General features: G+C 38.1%; 1 long non-coding RNA gene across 1 annotated transcript; it reads left to right on the top strand.

The window, feature by feature from the left end:
• Positions 1–758: 758 nt before the first annotated feature.
• On the top strand, positions 759–4,629 carry LOC135083317 (uncharacterized). The gene is made up of 2 exons (XR_010259573.1): positions 759–1,048; positions 4,494–4,629. It is a non-coding gene; the product is annotated as an uncharacterized LOC135083317 (long non-coding RNA).
• Positions 4,630–20,812: the final 16,183 nt, after the last annotated feature.

A 20,812-nucleotide genomic window follows, 5' to 3' on the forward strand; every position in this document is an offset into this window, starting at 1 on the left:
ATTCAATATCCAGTATGTGGTTTAATGATATTGATAACTGAATGAATGTATTAGTGATGTATATGTGGGTATACCAAAGTGGGTATACCAATAAAAACTATCCAACGGATATAAATGTAAAGGTGTCGCGACCGTTGACTTAGTAATAAACCAGCTTGAGTTCGTATCGGTTGTTTTACTTGCTGCCCGTAAACATATCACTGGCGACGATCTACCCACGACGCGTTTCTAAAATGGCGTACATCGGAAATATTTCTGTGTTTGATTATAAAAGTCAAGATTGGCAGATTTTCTACAGCCGATTGGTTCAATTTATAGAATTGAACGATATCAACGAAACGAAACAGAGAGCGGTTTTACTCACTCATTTGTCCGATGAATCGTACCGATTGACAAAAAACTTATTTCACCCGCAAAAGTTGGAAGAGACATCGTTTAAGGACTTGGTCAAGAAACTAAACGATCATTTTACTCCAAAGAGATCAACATTTGCGGACAGAGCGAAGTTTTACGAAGCCACCAGGTCAGAGATGGAAAGCGCTGAAGAATGGGGCGCGCGACTCAGGGGACTTGCTGTGCATTGTGAATTCGGTACAGAGTTGGACGTGGTACTGAGAGATAGATTCGTACTCGGTTTGAATGCGGGCCCCGAACGAGACAGGCTGTTTGAACAGGACTCCAGCACCCTGACGTTTGCCAAGGCTCTGGAGATTGCTCAGCAGGCAGCGTGTGCGCGGGCGGCGCGGGCCGCCAGCGGGGGCCTCCACGGCGTCGTGAAGCAGGAACCGGTGTATCGAGTCAGTGAAAATCACAGATCAACCAAGGCGACTCAGCAGGAGACGTCTCATGAAAAATCTGATCATGTGTATTGCTCAGTGTGTGGTTTAAAAAATCATGTGTCATCAAAGTGCCGTTTTAAAGGTTATCGGTGTAATAATTGTGGCCAAAAAGGGCATTTAAGGAAGGTTTGCCGTGCTGAAAAGAGTGAGAAGTTAAGGTTAAATAACATAGAAAGCGATTGTAAGGAATGTGAAGTCTTTAACCTTAGGTATGTAAATTATGCACCTAAAACTTGATGTACTCGTAAATAATTTAAAATTATGCATGGAACTTGATTCAGGATCTGGTACTAGTGTTATCTCTGAAAAATTATATTTGAAATATTTTCCGCAGGTTAAATTGCATAAAAGTGACCTAACAATGTGTTTGTACAACAGCCACAAAATCACGCCCCTTGGATACTTTATAGCTCAAGTGTCGTTTAAAAATAAAATCAATGATCTAAAATTTTATATTGTGAAAAATGGCGGACCACCGCTATTGGGCCGTGATTTCATGGCGTTGTTCAATATAGGTTTCACTACTTGTAATCATTATACATATAAAAATGAAGGCGGCGCTGAGAACGACGTACAGCAATTATTAAACCAGTTTCCAGGTCTTTGGAAAGATGAATTAGGGTGTTTTAATAAATTCAAGGTAGAATTACATGTAAAGGAAAAATCTGTTCCAAAATTTTTCAAACCGCGTTCTATACCTTTCGCCCTAAAAGACAAAGTAGATGAGGAACTAACTAGGCTTGTCAAATTAGGTGTATTAGTGCCTGTTCGTTTTTCAGAATATGCCACACCAATAGTACCGGTCCTAAAGGAAAACGGCAAGGTGAAAATAGCTGGTGATTATTCTTGTACTTTAAATAAAGATTTAAAAATTGATAAATACCCCTTACCACGTATTGAAGAAGTTTTTGCCAAAATTGGGGGTGGACAACATTACTCAAAAATCGATTTAAGTAATGCTTACAATCAATTTTTATTAAGCGATTCGTCTCAAGAGCTAACAACTATTAATACACCGAAAGGCCTTTTTAAATATACTCGGTTAGTGTACGGTCTCGCTAATGCACCAGCTATTTTTCAGCGCGCAATGGAAACCTTGCTGTCCAGCATAGATGGAGTTTCGTGTTGGTTAGACGATGTCTGTTGTACCGGGCCAGATAGGAAAACCCACATGTCACGTCTAAAAGAAGTATTAGCACGACTGCATGAAGCCGGGTTAAGACTGCAAAAAGAAAAGTGCGCGTTTTTTCAAGACAGTGTCACATACTTGGGTTACGTTATAGATAAAAGCGGCCTTAAAACATGCCCGAGTAAAGTCGAAGCCATAATAAAATCTCCAGCGCCCACTAATGTTTTAGGCATAAAACGATTTCTCGGCGTGGTAAACTATTATCGCAACTTTATTCCGAATGCGTCATCAGTGTTAGAACCGTTGCATGAGTTACTCCGTAGCGGTGTGGCGTGGGAGTGGGGGCCGCGCCAGGCGGCGGCGTTCGAGCGCGTGAAGCGAGAGCTGGGCTCCGCGCGCGTGCTGGCGCACTTCGAGCCGCGCGCGCCGCTCACGCTGGCCGTGGACGCGGGCCCGGCCGGGCTCGGCGCCGTGCTGGCGCACCAGCTGCCGGACGGCACGGAGAGGCCCATCGCATTCGCGTCTAGGTCGTTGGGGGCTAGCGAAAAAAACTATAGCCAAATCCAAAAAGAAGCTACGGCCATAATATTTGGTGTGAAACATTTTCACCAGTATTTGTATGGTAGGCAGGATCCATTCATATTAAAAACGGACCACAGACCGTTGCTTTCAATTTTTGGTAATAAAAACGGAATATCTGTTACGTCTGCTTCTCGGTTGCAGCGTTACGCACTCATACTTTCTGCTTATAACTATACAGTGAAATATATATCTAGCGAAAACAATTTAATTGCTGATTATTTCTCTCGCGCACCGTTACCTATTCCAAATAATGTTGAACAGGAAGAGGAAGGCGTGAACGGTTATTGTTATTTGAAATTTTTAGATGCAAACGTAAAACCGGTTTCTTTGTAGATATTAGGGAAGCCATACATAACGACAAAATTGTTCAAACGGTATTTAGGTATATGAGGCACGGTTGGCCTAGGAAAATTACATGTAAAAATATATTGCCATATTTTCAATGTAAATCAGATTTAGAAGAGATCGATGGCTGTCTTTTTCGAGGGCACAGAGTTGTAATACCTACAGTATTTCGAAAACGTATGTTAGAGGAACTGCATTCGGCTCATTTCGGAGTCGTTAAAACTAAAAGCACAGCGCGAAGTAGAATGTGGTGGCCCGGCATCGACGGCGACATCGAGCAGTGGGTGGGCGCGTGCGCGCGCTGCGCCGCCGTGCGCTGCGACCCGCCGCGCGCGCCGCCCGCGGCCTGGCCGCGCGCCGCCGGGCCCTGGCGCCGGTTACACATCGATTACATGTCCGTAGGGCGAAACGTATACCTAATCGTAATAGACGCATTTAGTAAATGGCTAGAATGTATCCACATGAATAATTGTGGCACGTCTTCCAGCGCGCTAATTCGTAATTTGAAATATTTGTTTTCCCGTTACGGAATACCACATTTAATAGTATCAGATAACGATCCCAAAATATGTTCAACTGAATTTCAGGCATTTTGTAGTAATAATGGCATAAAATATTTGACATCTCCTATCTATCACCCTTGTAGCAATGGCCAAGCGGAAAATTCCGTAAAAACTTGCAAAAAAATGTTAAAATGCATTTTAGATAATAATAATTTAACTCAATTAGCGGTACAAGAAAAATTATGGGGGTTTCTTTTTGATTATCGCAATACTGTGCATTGCTCAACCGGTTTCACGCCTGCAAAGCTTATGATGGGCAGGGACTTAAAATCAAGATTAGACCTAATTTTTTCTGAAAATAATTATGAAAGATCAGAGTTACAAAACAATGATTTGCCAAATAATAGATGTTTTAATATTGGTGACACCGTCTGGGCAAAGTGGTATGTTGCACGTAAATCAAAATGGTCCCCAGGAACTATTACTAAAGTGTTGGGTAACAGAATGTTTGAGATTAAGTTTAAGCAATATAATGTCACACATAAACGTCATCTTGACCAAATAATGAAATTTAAGGGAAATAATATTGTAGAACCGGACAATAACTATGAGGAACAAAATGATTATCATTTTGACCAACAGTCATCGCCTTCAACTCACGACGAGATGACGTCGTCGGGGCCGGCGGCGGACGAGCCTCCCACGGTCGCGAGCCCGGGCGGCCCGGCCGCCGCCTCCGCGCCCGGCGGCGCCCCGGTCGCGCCTGCTGCGCCCGCACAAACGTTTGCTACCGTCGTGGGGGAAAGTGGTGAATGTGAGGATGATGATGAATTTGTCGAAGCACAAGATATTGATACGGTCAATGATGCTGATTGTAATGAGTTAGAGCGGCCTATCCCTTCTGCTAGTTCAAATAGTAGTAACTCCGTACCGCAGACGCATAATGCTCCAAACAGTGATGAAAATATAGAAGTTGATAGGCCTCTCGAACAGCGGTCGAGAAGACCACGAAAAATTGTAGATTATAAGAAGTACTTTTAGATTAATATTGTGTAAATTAGATACAGTACTAATTGTTATTTTATTTGTCACCAGGGTCTCTAATTAATGTTGGAGGGATGATGTATATGTGGGTATACCAAAGTGGGTATACCAATAAAAACTATCCAACGGATATAAATGTAAAGGTGTCGCGACCGTTGACTTAGTAATAAACCAGCTTGAGTTCGTATCGGTTGTTTTACTTGCTGCCCGTAAACATATCAATTAGTCAGATAGTTTAAGTAAGGGAAATGTTTTATTTAAGAAACATAAGCTCATCAGTTAAAAAAAAATCTTTCAGCATTAGAATGCTACATTATTATTAAATGTTGCTGATTAATTTAAGAATAATACAAATATATTTGATGCTACATTATATTATGCTGGTCATCACAAAAATCGGCCCACCTACGTTTTACAGGAAATCAGGTTTCTACTGACACAATCATGGTGCCCCAACAATATTGGTGTTATTTGAAAGCCCAATAAATATCCTTCAAGAAAACACATTTAATTTCTTAATAAACGATTAACATATACAATAAATGTGACTTGAAAAAAGATCTCACTTTGGGCTCACCTCTGGGATCAATTAGACCAATTTTTATGGTTACAAAACCAAATAATAATCTCACGTATCCTCTTTGACAGATGGATAGCGATTAATCCCAACTTAACAGTTTTATAGCCATAAAAGTTGGCTCAAGCGTAACTACCTATTTTTTGAAGAAGTGACTCTGGCTTCTTCTACAGACACATTTTTAGGGTAAAAACCTTTCTTTTAATGAAATGAAGTTTAGAACTAGGCTTTTAAATGGTGCTAATATTGGTGGGAAGTAGGGATGCATACATTTGAAAGTGCTTTTCGCAGGAGGGTCGATTTTTGTGATGACCAGTGTATTTGATGAGCATAGGCGGTACGAAGTTCGGGTAAGCAAGTAGTCCTATGTATAATAAAATCTATAGTTCTATAAACTAATATTGTAAATCTGAAGAATTTATTTGTTTGAACGCGCTAATTTCAAAAACTACTGATCCGATTTGAAAAAATATTTTTATGTTCGTTAACCCATTTATCGAAGAAGGCTTTACGCTATATTATAACATCACTGTACATCCAATAGGGGCGGAACAGTAAGGAAAAATGTTGCACAAACGGGAAATATTATTCAAACTATTATCACCCGTACCTACGAAGTCGCGACCACAGCTAGTACTAAATATCTAAATATAATAACTCAAAGGTGACTGACTGACTGACATAGTGATCTATCAACGCACAGCCCAAACCACTGGAAGGATCGGGCTGAAATTTGGCATGCAGGTAGATGTTATGACGTAGGCATCCGCTAAGAAAGGACTTTACGAAACTCCACCCATAAGGGGGGTAAAACGGGATCCACGCGTACGAAGTCGCGGGAGGCCGCTAGTAATAATATAAAGTTGCTCTTATTTAAACCTATAGTCACTTTCTATTGTCCTATATCCCGCCAATGCACCTCAACGATAAATCCTTGAAAGCGAAATTCAAAATGGCTCCTACAAGTATATTGACGTCGCCGCTGACAAATCACCTATTCTCGGGCTAACTTCGAAGCCTAGGCACAAGCCAAAGAAAAGAACCAGCTCCTTTCGTAAAATACTCAATACTCAACATTTTATTGCGTCCAATAAGTATTTAAAATTAAAAAATAGAACAACAAATACTTTGCAAGGAGTAGGATATTATTAAAACATTTTAAGCATAAGTTAGAAATGGGCTCTACTACACGATAATACATAGAATTTTTTTTATTTTTTTGTGCCTTTTCCCCTTCTTGTTTTTCCCATTCAATTTGGAGTTGGACTTTCTCGTTCTATGGCGCCAAGACAGTCTGTGTTTTTAAAATCTGATCTCGTTTCAGTTCACCTGCATTTCTTCTTCTGAATCTATGAAACTTTTTTTCTCAATATAAACATAAAACACTAATAACCCTAGAAATCATGTGTAATGTAATAATACCACATACCTAACACTGTGGTATGCTACCTACCATAATATCATTTATGATGCACCAAAAAAAGATCCTGCTGCTTGCTGCCTGGTACGCACTGTGAGTACTTTTATTAAAAAAAACTATAAAGAAATTATTATGCGTTGGCTGTTCCAACTGATCTATTGTCAATGAGGTGAGGGGGTTATTTTGCACCCCACCTGAGAAATATTGGAGTTGGGCTAATTTGGATAGGGTCCATTAGAAGCGGGAAAGTTAAATCAGGGCTGGAGGGAAAGTTCGGCTCTTTTGGTTTAGAAAATAATGCATGCTTTTTTTTAGGATTTCGAGCCAAAGGACACGACCATAGAGATATAGATAGATGCCAACTAATGCGCTGAGTTCGAAACTCAGTGTCGCATTAGAAATTCACTCACACAAAGTAATCAAAAAAGTAATCAAAATATGCGCTCATTATCCACTGCGGTATCAGTACTCAACGTTCGAATAATCTTTAGTACTACGCAAGCAATGTAAACTGTTTACATTATGACGTAGCTGCTGTCATCATTGCATTCACGAGAAATGTGTTCTGTTTTTGGGACCGGGCGTTGTGGAAATCCTTCGGAGAGGCCTTTGTCCAGCAGTGGACGTCATTTGGCTGAAACGAACGAACGAACGAACGAACTGGCCCCGCCCCCTTGTCACATCTCTTTAGTTTCCGTGATCTGTGGACACGACACGTTGCGGCGAAGGTGTCGTTGCGTCGTTTTCGTTCGTTTGTTCGTTTCAGCCGAAAGACGTCCACTGCTGGACAAAGGCCTCTCCGAAGGATTTCCACAACGCCCGGTCCTGCGCCGCTCGCATCCAGGCACCTCCCGCGACCTTCACCAGATCGTCAGTCCACCTAGTGGGAGGCCTGCCTACACTACGTCTTCCGGCTCGTGTTCGCCATTCGAAAACTTTTCATAGCTCACAGCAGAATAGCTAAAATCAAGTGGCAGTAGGCGGGGTACATAGCTCGCAGAGCTGATGACCACTGGGGCAGAAAAGTTCTCGAGTGCGTCGATTTACATAGAAATATCTGAGGCACAACGCACGACACGTCCCATCGTGTGTTTGCCTCTTACAGGTTATTTGGGCATTTTTATAACCTTATTATCTACTAGCGGCCGCCCGCGACTTCGTACGCGTGGATCCTGTTTTACCCCCTTCATCTATCTTACGCGGTTTAGATTTTTTTATACAAATGTTTTTTTCCGCTAACTCCCGTTCCCGTGGGAATTTTGCAATATCCTGTTGTAACTAAGTTTCAAGTTTACTAAGGTACCTGCATGCCAAATTTCTAGCGTCTAACTTAAGCGGTTTAGATTTTTCATACAAATGTTTTTTCCCGCTAACTCCCGTTCCCGTGGGAATTTTGCAATATCCTGTTGTAACTAAGCTTTAAGTTTACTAAGGTACCTGCATGCCGAATTTCAAGCGTCTAACTTAAGCGGTTCAGATTTTTCAAACAAAACGATTTTCCCGCTAATTCCCATTTCCGTGGGAATTCCTAAGTATCCTATAACCTGCCCAGGAGTATGAAGAATAATTGTACCAAGTTTCGTTAAAATCCGTCGAGTAGTTTTTGTTTCTATAAGGAACATACAGACAGACAGACAGACAGACAGACAGACAGACAAAAATTTTACTGATTGCATTTTTGGCATCAGTATCGATCACTAATCACCCCCTGATAGTTATTTTGAAAATATATTTAATGTACAGAATTGACCTCTCTACAGATTTATTATAAGTATAGATTTTATTTTGGGGGAAAACAAACGCTTGTAAATTAACTTCATTTATATTTTACATAATAGAAAACTACTAAGTTTTTAATACCTCTAACATATCAATCCTATTTAGCTACAAAGTAAAAGTAAATGAATAGGCTTAAATCATTTTCCTTCAATAAATTAAAATTACCTAATTAATACCCCAATTATTCAACTGCAGTTAAATCGGAGTTAATTTAAAACTGGACCGTCCGGTATCAGGTCCGGATAATCCGGATTATCTCCGGATCTGATTATTGGGATATCGAAACCATGGGGGATTAGAGTTCCCATACTACCCTCTGAGTCTCGATACTTAATATTTTATGGATATAAAGGTATTTTTTCTTAAATTATGCCTTAGTAACTAGTTACAGAGTAACTACAAATGAGTAGGTCATCTTCATAGAAACGCACCGGGCGCGGTTTGTATGTGAGCGCGCCAATACGTATGCGGCGCGCACTACTCTGCTAGTTAGTCCCAAACTAATCAAAGCATCTACTTTGAGTTTCAGACATTGTATTTAAATATAATCTTGGAAAATCTTTGAAGAGGCTGACAATAGTGACTAAGTTTCTTGCGCTGCTTCTTCTCAGCACTGGCCCATATTACTGTCCCGAAGCAGTGGTAGGGTTAAGACGTTTAAAAAGCTCTACTTGCAACAAACAATGATTTGAATGATATTGATTCCATAATACATAATAGAAAACACCCACACCAATATAAACAAGAGCGAGTATGTTCATTCTTGCATCTGCGGAAATCGAACCCACGATCTCTACCATAGTAGTTCGGTAAGCAAACCACTAAGGCCAGGGACCTCCAAACAATGACACGCTGAAATTGTAACATGTACCTAGTTAAAAACACAAAAGACTTAACTTTTTGCAAAATATACCCTATTCCAACTAATATAAGACTAGCAAACTTGCGAAGACAACAAACTAACCAGGGTAGTAAAAATTTAACTAGCTGCCCCATCCTATTCTTTAGCAATAAAACCCCGAAAAAAGTGCTTGTCAAGGGATGAATAGAATAAAAGCATAATCTTTATAGTATAGCATAGAATACAGGGTGAATTTGCAAACAGTATCCTTTTTAGAAGCGACTCAGAATCAGTAACTTAATCGATTAATGTAAAGAATTTCTTTTTATATTTCATTATTCTATCCGCTGCGCGAGGTTCCAAAATTGGCACACGTGGAATAATTTACTTCGTTCATAGAAAAATAAGTACACACAAGTAACTGCAAAGCTTAATAGACTGAATGGTGCGCGAAAATAAGCTATAAACTTCAAAATTTAAATTATGGGCACCTGCGAATTAAATTTTCAATATTTTTTTGCGAAAAATACCACGATTAAAAATAACTAACATAGAGTGGTATTGTTAGATTGTTCTATAGAGCTTATTCAAAAAATTTGGGTACTATTTACAAAATCACCCTGTATAGTATGTCGTAAAAGCCGACCCTAAGGAATTTGCTTACATAATATTAGTTTAGGAAATAGTAAGCTGGTACGACCAAAGAAAACTATTTACAGTTTACTTTGGCCTGAAAACGCATATTGAATATTCTTTATTCTACAGAATAGAATACGTTTTATCGTTGTTGTTTGGTTTTGTAATAGGTACTTAATGTTTTTTTGTACTTTACTGGTGTCGTCTTTTCTTCTCTTAATTTTTTTGAGTCCTCCACGCTAGTCAGATTTTGGAAGGGATTATATTAATATAGTATTTACAATATTATCTAAAACCATGCTTTTTATTCATCTTCTTTGCAAATTCAATCAGCTATTGCAGGCAGTGTATATCATATTTTTTATGCTAACAATAATGAACGAACTTTATCAGTGTGTACTTTTTTTAACCTTTTAAAGTAAACTTGATTTTTTTTTTCAATTTAACCCTATTTTGTCTATTTCACTTATGCCACTTAGATTATGTCTTCTTTTGTGACGTCTTATTGTAACAAAATCATCTTTTTTACTTCTTTCTTTCTCAAATAAGTATCCTTTCCGAAACACTAATAAATAAGACCCGGGCCACAATACTCATGTATTGCCAAACTTTTATCCTAAAGATTCCTTCTGTTTCGTTCGTAAAACGAAAACCGACCCATCGTAATAAAAACGCAATAAAACAAATAAGCCCCCAAGTTCATACTTCGATTTGGCCATAAAAATTCAACTTTGTCACGAATCAAAGGGAACTACTGAGAAATGGCCGAAAGGGAACGGTCAAGAGTGTGTCGAGCGATCAAGAATGAGTTCCGTATTTTTGTGTAATTAATATGCGATTGAAATAAATTAAATAGTTATTATTGTTTTAAGCTTTCGTGGTCACTAATTTAGACCGATATGTCTGCCCATAACATCTCACCCGTAAGTTTCCTCAGTTACTGACCATGGGGCGCTTGCAATTACAGTGCCGAAATATCGGAAACTCAAAATTATTAAGTTACATGGTAGCAATCCCGTCAGTAATAATAATCATATAAATTAAATGTTTTATTCAAAAATAGCACCTTCCTTACATTAAAGGCATTGTGATCTAGTGATAAGTAAGATACACTTTCGCAACAAAGTAATTCTTAGTTTAATTTTAAAATGGAATACGTATGGATATGTACATATCACTTTAAATAATATTTGTTCCCACTTTGGTCAAATGTAGGATTGAACCAGCCTGATTTAAAAAAAACTTAATATGCTTCGTTGAGGCATTCTATATTTCTTGCCATTTTTAGATACTCGGTAGGTACTTTTTAAGATCTTAGATTTTTTTCCAAAACATCAAAGTTTAGGGTTTTACATTCTAAGGCCTACCTACAGATAAAATCAATCCATTCGTCTACGAACCCCGAATTTCATGTAACACAAATAAACCCATCCAGAAAATGGCTGACACGGCGAAAGTTTATGGGATTCCGTTCGACTACGGGACCCTAACCCAGCCACTTAATATTCGGGGTAAAAACAAAGACAGCGGATAAAGGGTTAAGTCTATGAGCGCTGCCACTAGTCGAGTGGTTCCGTCTGGTTCCGCGACAGAAACGATCCGATCCGACTGATTTTGGTACGTTTTCGTTTATTTTATTAAATAACATCCTCGTGAAACCGTGAATTTTTAGAAATATGTAGTATTCCATTTTCAGCCCCCACGCTCCAAGTTTGCCTTTTGTTACTGCAGTTTTTGAACGCAATAAAGATTTTAAATAAATAAAATCATTCTACTGGCTTACTAGGTTTGTTCTTTGCTTCTTACTTAGGGACACTATGTGTGTATAATAATGCTTTGACGTGTCGACAACAAACCTATACAGTGTCAGCCCAAAATTCCGCTACAAGAGTGGCGTTGTCAGTAGCATTCATTAAATCTTCCTGCGTGCAGTTGCTTGGGCCTGGCATGACATCATGTGATCAATCATTTATCATCAAGTATTCAACCTAAAAATCGTAAGTTATAAACGCAATAAAAATTCTTATATTTGTAGCGGATAAAGTCGAGTGAACAATCGTCAATCATTTTCCTCTGAAAAGGCAAAATATTTGGTTTATGGATAACTCAAGTTGGATGTAACGGGATAAGTATATTAAGATTTGTTATACGAATCCCTCGGGCTCAGAGTTTCTCCAGTGATAGGAGGGTGATGGATGGAATTATGTTTAGAATCGTTGTTGCTTAATATGTAAAGTGCTTAATAAATGCGAAAGTTGGGTTTGTCTTTTCAAGCTTAAAGCACTGAACCAATTTAGATGATTACAGAAATTATAGTTTGAGACTCAAGGAAAAACATAGGATAGTTTTTAATCTAGATTTTGAAAGAGAGACGCACGGGTCAGTCTTTCTGAGAAAGACGATTCACGCGGGCAAAATATTTTTTTTTTATGCTTAACAAGACAGGTATTTGACCACAATGGCACCTGGTGTTAAGTGGGATGCAATTCAGGATGGTACATCTGCCTTGTAAGTGCCTATTCACTCTTGCCTTGAAAAGGCCCGGATTATAGTCTTTGGGAAAGACAGCAGCAATTTAATATTTTAGCAGTTTTAGCAGTGTACAGCGAAACTCAAATACTGATTCTGTAGACTTTTTACGATGAACATTTATGTCCTTTTCAAAGAAATGAACATCGCGGCGACAGACAAGCCTTAACAGCCTATGTATGTGTGCGTGTGCGTGTGTGTACTCGTGCAATATAACGACAGATACATAATTTGGCAGAAATCTTCTGCAAGCCCATTTTCAAAGGTCGTCAGTGATTTCAGAATGGAATCGTTCGTAAACAATGCTGCATAATTACATGTACTCACCGCAATTGTCTCCGTTTTATTGCGGTCGAATGGTAGCGTAGTGATGTCCAGTAGCCAACATCGATAATTTTTAAATATCGATACTGTAAAAAGGATTGGATTCAATCTATTTATGTAATTTACAGAGACAGTTAAACTTAGTGTGATCGGGCTTAACATATGGAAATCTACAGACTTCCTACTTTAAATAAAATAAAATGGATAATATAGTAAAACAAAATTGATTGGATACCTATAGAACGCTAATTCAACGCAATAGTCATTTATTAGCCTACATTGCTATGTAGGTTACTAAACTTAACTAAGTCTATCTAATACTTACTCGTCGTGCCTATTATAACTCATATACTGTACTCAATTTAAAGTATTTTTTTAATCCAGTTCAACGAAAGGATGAGTTTCTTAACTCGATCACTTGTGGTGTTTTATAAGTTTTAAAAATTAACCTAAGTATTTACTAATTTAGATTCGATATTCTTGAAAGTAATGAGAATTGTCGATAAATAAATAAAAATTATACTATCGATATCGATAGACCATTGGCCATCTCTACTGAAGAGTTCTGAAATCGTTATGTCTTTGTTATGATGTAATTGGCTTGAAAATTCTTTGAACAATACTTGGACAACGGTTGTAATTGTTTACAGTGAACATTTCAATGAGTTACGATAATTTCATTGAGAGAGAAGTGAATGTTAAAGAGTTAATTGGGAATGATTAGCTTTTATTATAAAATCGTTATTTTGACATTTATTTTAAGTGCATATCCAAACGCTGGTTAGTTAGAAAACAGCAAATTGGGTGTGTATCCAAAATTGTCTCTCTCATTTTTAAGGCGAAAATGGTGACACGCATTTTTTGTAAGCTCCGTGTTAAATCGTAACTACAGAAGTATCTTCACACCAAGTTGGCTTTCATTTATTTCTCCAATGAGGTGTTTTCTCAACAGCTTTGAAAATTGTTTTCTTTTACGATACTAGACTTATCTTAGTACGAGTATCTCTCAAAATCGAGAACATCTTATTTTTAGTGTGTGAAACTTATGTTACGAAAACACATCTTGAATGCTCCACTTATTCAAGTCTATTCGACGTTCATTGTAGATTTCATAGCTTACCAGGATTGGACTGCTATATGATGATGATATCTGATTCGACACTGCCCTGCGTGATCGAATCAGAAATGAGGAGATCCGCAGGAGAACCAAAGTAACCGACATAGCTCGCAGAATTGCTAAAATCAAGTGGCAGTGGGCGGGGCACATAGCTCGTAGAGACGATGGCCGTTGGGGCAGGAAAGTTCTTGAGTGGCGACCACGGGTTGGAAGACGTAGCGTGGGCAGGCCTCCTACTAGGTGGACCGACGATCTGGTAAAAGTCGCGGGAAGAGCCTGGATGCGGGCAGCGCAGGACCGTTAATTGTGGAAAACCTTGGGGGAGGCCTTTGTCCAGCAGTGGACGTCATTTGGCTGAAACGAACGAAACGAATGTTGATGATAATAATGACACAACTGTAGGCTTTATGTCGTTATAAAATATTGTCATCTTTAATTTAAACCCCGATCGTGCTAACTGCGCCCTCACTGGAATGCGACTCTCCCACTTACCCGCATACCCGCGTTCGTTCTATCCGTAGCAGAGCTTCGATGTGACGTCACGACCACCAGGTGAGCAGCCAATTCGACCGGGTTGTAAAATCATTCATCAATCATTTAGTCTCCATGCAGGAGCACGACCCTCTCTAATTTACCAAAGACAAGAAGGATTTAAAAATTATAAATAACTTGAAAAAATCGAACTGCCTAAGGCGGGAATTGAACCCACGACCTTCCGCTTGCCGGGCGACTGCTCTCCCAACTAAGCTACTTAACGCTAAAAATTAAATAACTAAGAAGGATTTAGCCTACACTGCCCAGCTGGCTAGACGAGTTAGGCACATAATTTAGCTGGCTTGAATAAGTTCAGGTTGTAATTTAGCCTACTAATACTTAATCCTTCTTATTCCACAATAACAATATATCAAAAATTCTCCCCAAAAATCCAAAAGTTCCCAATTGCGAAACTCCCAAAGCCCCATTAAAAGGGTAAACAGACACAAATTAAATTAGGAATAGCCTTTTTCCCCGGATCCTATGCGGGCAAGTCCTTTAACTGCGGTGTAATCTCAAGTAATGGTCGAAGTTCACTCGTTAATGTCAAAGCGCGATTGTTATGTGGGGCCGAGTGCTTGTAGCTTGCTGAGAACAGATAGGTTTGTATTTAGAAGCCACGATAGCCAAACGGTGAAAGGGTCGGACTGGAGAACTCGTGATCCGAGGAACGTGTGTTTGAATCCTGCCGCTGCTTGACTATTGTGGTGAACCCACTCGTAACCAAGGATATTTAGCTTACAACGAAGGGCTAAGAGGATTATTAGTATAAGGTGTTTCGAACCCGTGTTCCTCGAATCTACCGCCGAAATAACCGCCCAAGCCAAGTGGGACATCCACCCACAAGGTGGACCGACGACCCAATAAAGGTAGCAGGAAAGCGCTGGATGCAGGCTGCTACCAACCGATTAAATTCAAATTCAAATTCTTTATTGCTCCAATGTTGGTATAAAAGTTCTTACATTAGACAAAGACCCATAACATGGACCCTGCTAGGGTATTATTAAGGAAATCATTGGGGTAGGCCTATGTTAAGCAGTGGACATCTTATGGCTGATGTGATGATGATGATGAACCACCCAAGACAAAGTTAATATCGCGATAGGTAGTTTTTTTCGTTTCAGCCGTCTACTGCTGGACAAAGGCCTCCCCAAGGATTTCCTCAACGATCGGTCCTGGATTGCCCGCATCCAGGTACCTACTTCCTACCAGGTACTACGACCTTCAACAGATCGTCAGTTCACCTAGTGGGAGGCCTGCTCACACTACGCCTTCTCCTATGCCACTCGAGAACTTCAAAAATGTTCAATGTGTATTTAAATATTGTGAAGGTAAAAGGGTATAACAGAGCAAGTATTTAAAATCACAAAATACTTTAATAACTTGAAAATCGCTGGAGTAAACGGCAGCCATTTACTAATCTCTCGTTTGGATGGTTTTTCTGTTCAATTTGAATTTTTAAGCTTATCTGATGGGAACGGGAGCGAGTGAATAATTTGATTTAAAAGTGAAATATCGATGTTATCTTTTTGAATACCTATGACCACACAGTTTTTATTGTTATTGATTCTTTTTTTTTTGTAAAAGAGAGGGTCGACCATCCACAGTGAAAATAATCTGAAGATGATACCTAATGACGATGCGAATGAAGACTTGATTATCCGATGATCGTGATAATTCCTCCTTTGTGACCTTTGATATTAGATAATCACTAAATTTTTCAAGAAAAGCGTTGCTTCTTTTGGTAAAAACCAAATTGACATCATGACAGCATAATAAATTATTATAATATTTTAAGGACTGTGGATTTTGTAAGTTAAATATTATTACAGCAGTCAAGACTTCCGCAAGATTAAACTCTTTCTTAAAAATACCTTCAAAGCTTTTATTTAACTTTTTAAACAGTAATAATAAAAGGTTATTTAAGGTAAGTAGGACTAGGAATAAGTTTATTTTTATGGCCATATAAAGGTACACATTTTCAGCTTATATTATTTAATCATTTAATCATTCATCAAGAAATTTAAGATTGAATCTCTATTAAATGGTCTAAATTAGCTAAAAAAAGTAAAAACATTGTGCTAAGACCTGATCTAAAATCAAAGGCTTGGGTGAGATTATGATCTTCTGAAAGCATTTAGAATTTCTTGTTTTGTCGTTACACTTTCAAATTCAAACTCATTTTAAATAGATTTTCCCGAAAGAAAAAAATATCACAAGGATGAGTGACAACCTTGTCAGTGTCAACCCTCTAAATAACAATGCGGGTAATCGCTCAAAATAATTTTATAACTTGACAAACAGCTTTAACCCAATTTTTATTCTTATTTCAAATTTCCCGTGACCCATTTTCAGAAGGCCAAACCCGGGGGTGAAAACAAGTTTGCGAGGCAGTTAAAAATTAAAGGTTGGTCAAAAAGATTCATCTTTTTGTTAGGACAGCGTTCCAATGGTTAAATTTTTAAAGGCACATTTTTGTAGGTCGCTCACACAGTGTAAAAACGAACAGGAGTTTTTCTGCTTTTATCGTGTGGAATATCTTTAGCTTAGTCGGAGGGGTTAAGAAGAAGTATGAAAAAAATATAAATTTTCATGTCTGAATTTTTTCAAAGCATAGTTTTCTTCTAACTTTCATTGTTTTTTTTTTCATTCCCATGCCAAGAGAGTCGAACAACAGAACAATAGAGACGTACTTTTACACAATTCAAATACATACTCGTATTTCTCTCTCAATAAAGCCTGTCAAGTTTTGGTTTGTACTGGTCATTATCATCATCATCAGGTCATTAGTTTCCACTGGAGGGGAACGAACCCCATTAATTTACCTGAGCCAAAAGAATGATAGAGAGGCTTAATGTTTATTTATGAATCTACGGGAAGAGTGAAAGGGGACCTTATTTACTCTACCACACTGCTACTTGTTCATTCGTTTCAGCCAAATGACCTGAACATATCCACTGCTGAACTGAACATAGGCCTTCCCCAATGCTTTCCATGTTGCCCGGTTGGTAGCGGTCTGCGTCCAGCGCCTTCCTGCTACCTTAGTACCTACTGGTCAATTAAACAGAAACGAAAACGAGCCTTCTGGAGTCTCCTATTTTATAATAAGGATGATGTTGATGTTTTGAATGCATTACCTACTTAATTGTGAAATAACGGCTGAATTTAACCAGCTTCCGCAAAACACGGGCTGTTTACAAGGAAAATATTTTGAACCCGTTCCGTAAACTGACTAAAATAATTGAAATATTTTTTTACTTGAAAAGGTAAATGCTTTAGGTTTTGCTCGACCTGAAAAAAATTAATTCTACGACGGATAATATAGAAGATTCATACCAACATTCTAAAAATTTCCTAAATTAATTTCAAAAGAAGATTATGCCCGTATTTAGATGATTAGTGATAATAATTATCCTCATAGTATTAACATAGATAATCTTCTTTTGTGAAGGCTGTGTTCAATCGACTGTAGTCTTAGAGAAATAACGAAATATTCTAATAGGTTCAGCTTAATAACAAAATAGACAAAGAAAGCTTACGATGAAATAGTAAAATGCTAAGATTGCTTTTTGCAACACAAAGATTCATCTACTCTATTTCTGAACTAGTTTTTGAGCACGACTTCTCCCGTTTTCATAAAGAGGCTTTCAGCGACTTGGCCCACTTTTAGCTTGGCCCACGGGTCAAGTCACAGGATTTAAATCCTACTAATGTTATAAAGGCGAAAGTTTGGATGTCATGATGTCTGGATGTTTGTTACTCTTTCACGCAAAAACTACTGAACGGATTTTGTTGAAACTTTACAGTATTATTGTTTATAACCCAGATTAACATAAATAGGCTATAATTAATTTATGACAATCTGTGACAAACTAAATTTTACGCGGGTGAAGCCGCGGGCAAAAGCTCTTTTAAATATTTTTTTCTTCCGGCAACTGAGCGCACTCTAAGATTCTAGAGTAGATTTTTGTTGATTTTGTGTCTAATTTATTAATATCCAAATTGTTGCCGGAAGAAAAAATATTTAAAAATTCAATCCAGCGAATTGGCCAAGGGACCAAGCTAAAAATGGGCCATGTTGCAGGAAGACTAAAAATACTGTAGAGTCGGCCAAAATCGGTAATTCCATCCTTGTTTGTACATAAACGTCCATAGTTTCGAGTGACATAATAGGTATTCATAACCTCTCGCACTATCTTTTGCAACTCTAAAATCACTAGTACATATTTTGCAATATGCATTTATATATTGCTCATTCCACTCCTACTCAAGGGCAGTTCAATATGAGAATAATATCGCAATTGCTCCACAATTTGTATCATCGTGCTTCATATTATACTGCGTTCGCAGTAATAAAAAGATATTGACATTCCTCACTGTGAAATTGAGATGGGTTTGTACATAGTGACATAGTATAGAGTGAGCAGTATGTCAATTTATTATAATAGATCCACAAAACTTCGTCACCGCGCGTCAACTCGGCACAAAGCCATCTGTTACACACACGGTAAAAAGGTATTTTTAAATTTTTAATATAGTAGAAAATGGAAAAAAAGTTGTAATTGACTGTAAATTTTCTTCAAATCTCTAAATTCTCTCTCTCTCTCTCTTTTTTTAGCCACAACAAAAGCAGCTCTTGGTCCTTATCTCAACACTAATAGAATGTGATGATAGGTCCAAAGGACATTCTACCTTCGACTGCCGTAATACAGACAGTATTTTCAAAGACGGTTCATGTAGCTCTACCACCAACCAAACCCTTTTTGATACTTTTAAGTTTCACAATGATAATACTGCTGAAACTTTACTGTGGTAAAGACGTGTAGACTAAGATTTTATTGATCTTTCTTATATCATAAATTATTTAATATAAATGATCAAACGGATATCATAAAATTTTGGATGACTGGATCAGGAAGAAAAGCAGAATTTTAAGCAGTTTGTGCGTATCGATGAGTTCATTCATTTAGATAAATTCCGTCGTTTCAATGACGAAGACGTACTAATATTTTAACGCGAAAGTAATTCTATCTGTCTTCTTTTCACACTTAAGCCTAACTTAACTGATTGATAATAATAATATTATGTGTTTTAGAGATTTGGAAACTAGAGAAAAACATAGGACAGTCTTCATGTTGTAGTTAACTAGGCGGCCGCCTTTTACCCCCTTAGAGCTGGAGTTTCGTAAAATCCTTTCTTAGTGAGCACCTACGTTCTACACATGCAAAATTTGAGACTCCTATCACTTGTAGTTTTTGAGATTTAGTGATGAGTAAGTCAATCAGTGACCTTTCGCTTTTATAAATAAAGAAGTTTTTCTGTGATACACCGATTTTCAAGCGGACAAAGACGCGGGCAAAATCTATTGATACAAATACAAAACACGCGGGTTTTTATTTCGTTCTATTGTTATGAATTCTGTCGATAAGTTGTCTCTTGTGAATACGTGATCACTTAAAGTTATTGTTACCTCCTTTTCTATTACCTAGCGTTAGGTTTCCAATTTTTTCGTAACAATAAATTCTCGTTACGCAATAAAACATTTACTATATCTTTGACATAAGAATAGTACTATCCCACTGCCATTGAGCTTTTTAACGCCCGTATTCACAAACGATGCTTACTCAAGTGAAGCAGCAAATCAAACGCACAGCGTTGAATAGAGCTCTGTGATTAGTTCATGTGTCACCCTGTGCGTCCACGCACACTGTGAGACCTCATAGTAATTTTTGTGAATACGGGCGTAAATGTCGATAACTTGGCAATTTTTGAAAGAAACTCCGTTCCTTGAACTTGACTTTTTCGCATCCTCATAATAATTTCAGTCATTGGAAGTCTACTGATGAACATAGGACTCCCATAAAATGATTACCAGATTTACCGGTTGGCACAAGGATGCGCCTCCCTGCAACCTTTAAGAGGTCGTCTGTTCACCTCGTGGCATCCCACGTCCCACGCACAACTGTTCCATTGATATGCCTTTTCCAACTAAAACTAACATGATATAAAAATCTCAGACTAAATGCTAAACCAAATAAAATAAAGTCCCACTTTTAAAAGCGTTCTTGTTACAATATTTGTGTTTACCAACCCTTTTACTGTTTATTTATTTAATGATACTTTTCTAATAAAATATACGCTCTGCTTTTAACGTAACATAATACTGTTAATACTAAATAATTCGTTCAGTTTTGTGTAACTGTTTATCTCCAGGGATAATATTTAAAAAGCAAATTGAAAACACACAGCTGAAGGTCGATTCACACGTGACGTTTTTTTAATATAGGGTGAGCTCATCTAACTTCGTGAAAAGGGCACTTGAGTAATAACGTTAGATTGAATGTGCTCATTATCCACTCGTTCGAATAATCTTTAGAACTACGCAAGCGATGTAAACTGTTTATACAATATATAATATAATTATGACGGCACTGCTGTCAACATTTCTGTCGCGAGCAATGTGTTCTGTTTTTGGGCATATTGATGCGACACTGGCCCCTTCCCCTTGTCGCATCTCCCTTTAGTTCCTGTGATCTTTGATTATTATGCAAAGGTGCTCTTAGTTCCAGGATAATCCTACACCATGGTGTCTTACCCCTCAGTTTTCCTATCA

This window comes from Ostrinia nubilalis, chromosome 23 (genome assembly GCF_963855985.1).
Source record: "Ostrinia nubilalis chromosome 23, ilOstNubi1.1, whole genome shotgun sequence".
Lineage (NCBI taxonomy): Eukaryota > Metazoa > Arthropoda > Insecta > Lepidoptera > Crambidae > Ostrinia > Ostrinia nubilalis.